This window comes from Miniopterus schreibersii (assembly GCF_964146895.1).
Source record: "Miniopterus schreibersii genome assembly, chromosome: 4".
NCBI classification, from domain to species: domain Eukaryota; kingdom Metazoa; phylum Chordata; class Mammalia; order Chiroptera; family Miniopteridae; genus Miniopterus; species Miniopterus schreibersii.
The window spans coordinates 87,316,725-87,322,499 of record NC_138105.1 but is presented as its reverse complement, the minus strand read 5'-3'; the positions used below and the strand labels follow the sequence as shown (position 1 = coordinate 87,322,499).

General features: G+C 46.0%; 1 pseudogene across 1 annotated transcript; it reads left to right on the top strand.

The window, feature by feature from the left end:
• Positions 1 to 4,381: 4,381 nt before the first annotated feature.
• LOC308556658 (ferritin light chain pseudogene) lies at positions 4,382 to 4,915 on the top strand (annotated as a pseudogene). Its single transcript has one exon. The product of its transcript is annotated as a ferritin light chain pseudogene (transcript).
• Positions 4,916 to 5,775: the final 860 nt, after the last annotated feature.

Below are 5,775 nucleotides of genomic sequence, written 5' to 3'. Positions count from 1 at the left end.
TTGATCTCTGGTCAGGGCACATGCCTGGGTTGTAGGCTCGATCCCTAGTAGGGGGCCTGCAGGAGGCAGCCGATCAATGACTCATCATTAATGCTTCTCTGTCTCTCTCCCTTCCTCTCTCTGAAATCAATAAAAACATATTTTTTAAAAATGTTTACTTTGGGCTAATCAAAATCCTGAAGAGAAGGATCCTGTCGCACAGCCTGGGTTTTAAGTAAGCCTGGCGATGCTTACTGCCGCACAGCATCGGGGACACCCGGAGCAGGCTGGGCCCTGCCAGTTACCCTGGCCTCCACTCAGTAGCGGCGTGGCCTGAGCACTTTCCTCAAATGCTCTCTGCCTCAGAGTCCCCATCTATAAGCCAAAGACAACTATATTACCTCCCCCACAATATTCAAGGAGATAATTCAAGTAATGCACTTAAAACACTACCCGGAACATGAGTACCAAATACATATCACCTGTTATAATTACTATTACTAGTATTACCCTTGCTTGATAGATGAGGAACTGAGGCTCAGAGAAGTAATATGCTCAAGGTCACACACACACACACACACACACACACACACAGAAGAATAGACATTTATGGCAAACCCCAGGAATCTTACCCCAAAGCCCAAGGTCTTAATCATTATGGAGGCAAGTCTGCCTGAGAGGGCACCCTCCTCACTCCCCAGGGCGCATTTGCTTAACCTGGGTCTTTTCCAAGCCAAAACCTGGAAGAAAAGAGGGAAGTGGGGACATCTGAGAACACAGGGCACATCTGAAGACAAAAGGATATTGCAGATCTGAGGATCCCAGGTCACCACAGACACACCACCTATTTCCCAATTCCACCCAGAGGGGTCCTGACCCCGGGGAACCAGGCTGAGGGACAGCAGCAAGGAGAAATTCCTGCAGTGCAAAGCTGCTTTGGTTTCGGCTTAAAATTGACTTTGAGGTTGAATTAAGTGAGAAAGCATTGGGGAACGCAGCCTCCCTGGCTCCAACATGCCCGGGGCAGGCAGGTTATTATTATTATTTATTATTTGTTGATGGATATGCAAAGCCATCAGTCAGTCTTCCCCGGGGCCAGGACTGGGAGCAAAAGCACTGGAAATCTCAAGCACGGTTCCCAGAGCTGCCCGAGAACTAAGAGTTATTAAAGTACACTTTGCTCTTGCTATCTGCTCCGTGGGGTGCTTGACCCTACATGCGACTTCAGGCTTAAGCTGTCCCTGCAGTACATGCAACAGAAAATCATACAAATTGCAAAGGGGGACTCCAGGGATGGGTGAGGAGACCTGGAGGGAGGCAGGAGAACACAGGGTTTGTGGAAATGGGGATCTTGTACCCTGTTTCATATCCTCTCTGCCTTAACCTTCCACTGCTCCATAACCACTGGATTCAGCAAGACCAGAAGATGATGAAATTGCCCAAGGAGAAAACAGATGGAGCCGCCGATGGCATAAAAGTCCATGTAATAAGAGAAGAAAGAGTCCCTTGCCCAGCATGTCACAAGGGTGAATACTGACCATATCCCTCACTGGGGGCTTTCAAACTTTTGTTGACCTTGACTATGAGCCACAGTTAGAAATACGCTACCTCCTAGCGTGCCCTCTGATACTTTCTATAGTCTTTTAATTCTGTGGGGGTCTTTATCTCAGTGAAAACCCACGACATTAACTTCACATCCACCTTAGGCCTGGGAAATAAGAATCCTCTCTGAAGTCAGGGAACCAACACTTTTTTCCAGCTAGCAGCCCGATGACTCTCTTGTACACTAAACTGTGCCTGGGATCCTCAACTGCCTTCCCAAGGAATTGCTGAAATCACCCAGTGTCTGGAGGTGGCCAGTTCCGTGATGCCTAGCCTATGTCTGTGATGCTCGGTTTTATGTGTCCCCTTGGCTAGGCTATAGTGCCCAGCTGTTTGGTCAAACACTAGTCTAGACGTTGCTATGAGGGTATTTTATAGATGCGATTCACTTTTATAATCAGTTGGCTTTAAGTAAAGCAGATTATAATGTGGGTGGGCCTCGTCCAATCAATTGAGGGCATTTAGAGCAAAGACTGAAAAGATGGAGGTTTCCCAAAAAAGAAAGTTTGCCTCCAGACTGTAGCAGAAATCCTATGTGAGCAGCCAGGCTGCCCTACATATTACAGACTTGCCAGCCCTCATCGCACAATCGCATAAGTCAATTACTTAAAATAAATCTCTTTTATATATAGTGTGTGTATGTATGTGTGTTGTATACATGTATATATACATATACACAAATATATGCATACACAGGGTATCCCAAAAAATATACACACTGAATAATTATTAATTCCAATGGGTTAAATCTGAAAACAAAGAAACATCCATTGAGCTATCAGCTGTTATGTGAGTATACATTTTGAGGAACATCCTATACATACAGACAGACACACAGACATACGTGTTTGTGTATATAGATATATATATAAATATATATGGAGAGAGAGAGAAGTTCTGTTGGTTCCTCCTAGTAGTTCTGTTTCTCTGGAGAATATTACCTAACACAAGGTCTAAAGTCACATCTACTACTAAACAAACATCTTAATATAAAAAGAGAATGTTTACTCTGGCCGCACAGTGGAAACAAAACTAAAGGGGAGGGAGAGCAGGTTCGGAGAGACACAGTAAGAGGCTTCTAACCTAAGTGAGAAGCAAGCACCTGGGTAGTGGGAATAGAGAGAAGAGGGTGTGTTCCCGAGATGTTTATGAGCCATAGTCCCTGGGAATTCATGGTTAATTTGTTCAGGGGGTTGAAGGAAAGGAAGGAGTACAGGATAACACCCAGGGTTTTGGCTTGGCTCTGTGAGTAGAAAAAGAAAACAGTGAGCAGGTTGGGGAGAAAAGATGATGAACTGAAATTTATACCTATTATATTTGTGATGTTTGCAAAAACCTGAAGGTGAAGATGCCTGGTAGGTAACTGTATACATGTACCTGGAGTTTAGAATCAGACCCAGTCTAGAGAGAGAGATCAGATCTTGGAGTCATTCACATATAAGTAATATTTGAAGACATAGGGGTAGACATATATATTAGTTAAGACACAAGCTGTCTGGACTGAAAAAGGGGGGGGGTACATTTATTGTCTCATATGTCTTTAAAAATGCAAAAGTATGCTGACATTAGATACAGTAAGGATGTCTAAATGTTCAGGTTTCCAAATGTTACCACCAGGTATCAGTCTCTCTCCATCTCTGTCTCAGTGTTTCTCTCCCTTCCAGGTGGGAAAACGGACACCAGCACATCCAGGCTGACAGCCTACAAGCTTAGTAACCTCCATACGTTTAAAAAATTTAAAAAACACCTCTCCAAATAGATCCTGAAAAATCCCCAGTGCTGCAAGTTTAGGCTGTTCCCGAGTTCTTACACAGTTCACTTCTCACTCAGGTCCCTGCTCAAACGTCGATTTCCAGTGAACACTGCCTGGACCACACTGTCTGAGATCACTCCCTGCCTCGCCCCTCATTTCACCTATTTTCTACTTTATTTTACAGCACTGGACTACCTGGCATTATCCTGTTGATGGACTGTGCATTTAACTATTTTTTTACTGTGTCTTTTCACAAGAGTAGAAACTCCATGAGCACAGAGACTATTTCAGTTCCATTGGCCTTCGGAGTCCCAGTGTCTAAAACGGTGCTTCCTGGCACATGTCAGATGCTCAGTAAGCATGTGTTGAATGCATAGGCTCTCACCATGGCGGGGGTATTTTCACCGATGAAGTGCTACCTCGTGGCTTTTTCCCCCTGAATGCCGGTCGTTAAACACTTAACAGCACACCAGAATCACGTACGTATACTGAGAGCAGTAGAGGTTTTGTTAGTTCCCCCAAAACAAATCAATTTGCTTTTACCAAAGGAAGGGTGGGATGGGTACTGGGAGAGCCCAAACAGCAGATGGCCACTGTAACGAAGTTGACCAGGAAGAGTCCCTAACCAAAGAGAGAGGTCGACCAAAGATAAAAGCTTGTAGGACACCAACGTTTAAAGGAAAGGCGGATGAAGAACCCACGGAGCACGCATTGAGGAGCAACCAGAAATAAGAATCGAGGCAGTGTGGAGTCAAAAAGTCAAGAACAAGTTAAATTTCAGGAGGAAGGAATGGTCCATTCTATCTTATGCTGCAGACAGAGATCAGGGTAGCCCAAGATGGTAATTAAAAGTGAGGGTAGAGTGCCCTCGGCGGTCCCGGATCTGTCTCTCGCTTCAACAGTGTTTGGATGGAACAGACCCAGGGACACCCCTTCTTCCAGCCTCGGGCCACCCTCCAATGTCTTCTCCAGTTGCCACCTTTGGAACTACCTCAGCCGTCCTCAGCCTCTGAAACCAGCCAACACGGTTTTTCAATCTTAACTCCTTATTGCTGAGCAACCATGAGCTCCCAGATTCATCAGAATTACGCCACTGAGGTGGAAGCTGCTGTCAACCGCCTGGCCAACTTGCATCTGCGGGCCCCCCACACCTACCTCTCTCTGGGCTTCTATTGCAACCCCGATGATGTGGCTCTGGAGGGCGTGGGCCACTTCTACGAGTTGGCTGGGAAGAAGTGTGAGGGCGCTGAGCATCTCTTAAAGATGCAGAACCAGCACCGTGGCCACATTATCTTCCAGGACATGATGAAGCCTTCCCAGGATGAGTGGGGCAAAACCCAGGATGCCGTGGAAGCTGCCTGGCCTTGGAGAGAAACCTGCACCAGGCCCTTTTGGATCTGCAGGTCCTGGGTTCTGCCCACACAGACCGTCAGCTCTGTGACTCCTATGGAACTGCTTCCTGGGTGAGCAGGGGAAACTCATCAAGAAGATGGGGACACCTGACTCACCTCCAAGGCTGGCGGCCCCCAGGCTGGGCTGGGAGAGTGTCTCTTTGAAAGGTTCACCCTCAAGCAAGACTAGGAGCATTGGACCCAGAGGCCTTTGAGAGGGGCCCTCTGCATTCCCCTGGTGTCTGGCTTTTACCTGAGCCTTTCCCCAAAACCCCTAGCCATTCTTTAACCACCCTGGAGCCCTCTCCCATGCATTGGACCAAATGGAAACTATAAAGTTGCAGGAAAAAAAAGTAAAAAAAAAGCAAGGGTCTTTATTTGCTTGGTGAGAGAGCAAGATTCTGACATCCATTGATCCACTTTTCTCTACTGGGCAGAGATGTATCCAAAGTCATTGCATACCTGACACCTATCTCTTTTTCTCAACAGTTGGGATTCTCTGTGCCTATGGGGTAAAAGCCAGGATCTACACTTTATGTGGCTCACTGGGGTCCCATTGGCACAACAGATCCTACTCTCCCCTGGGGTGATATCGCCTTTAAAATCCCAATTTGGGAATGAAAGAGGGAGGTAACTAGTGATGCTATGGAAGGACTTTCAAACTAAGTTTCCAGTTTGAGCTGAAGACCACTGTTAATTTTATGTTTTGGGTTGTTTGGTTTCTGCAGAGCTACTCAGTTGAGAAAGAAAAGGGTTGTTTGATTTAGGAGAGTTTGACAATTGCTTCCTGTTTGCAAGCTCTATCTCCCTATCTAGATTCCAAGAGTCTTATCAGAACCCATAAATATCACTGACCTGGGAGGCGAGATCTAGGTCGCAGATCCCAAAACAGAGATTTACCATGATGCTCTGTGATCCTACTTAAGACACTGAATGGTTCTAAGCCTCTGTTTTCTTTTCTATAAGAATAAGAAAGTTGAGACTACACCTTTTTACCTGTATCTTCCAGCGCTAACTCTGTTTCTGTGTTTTGAACTACTTGTGCGTTCC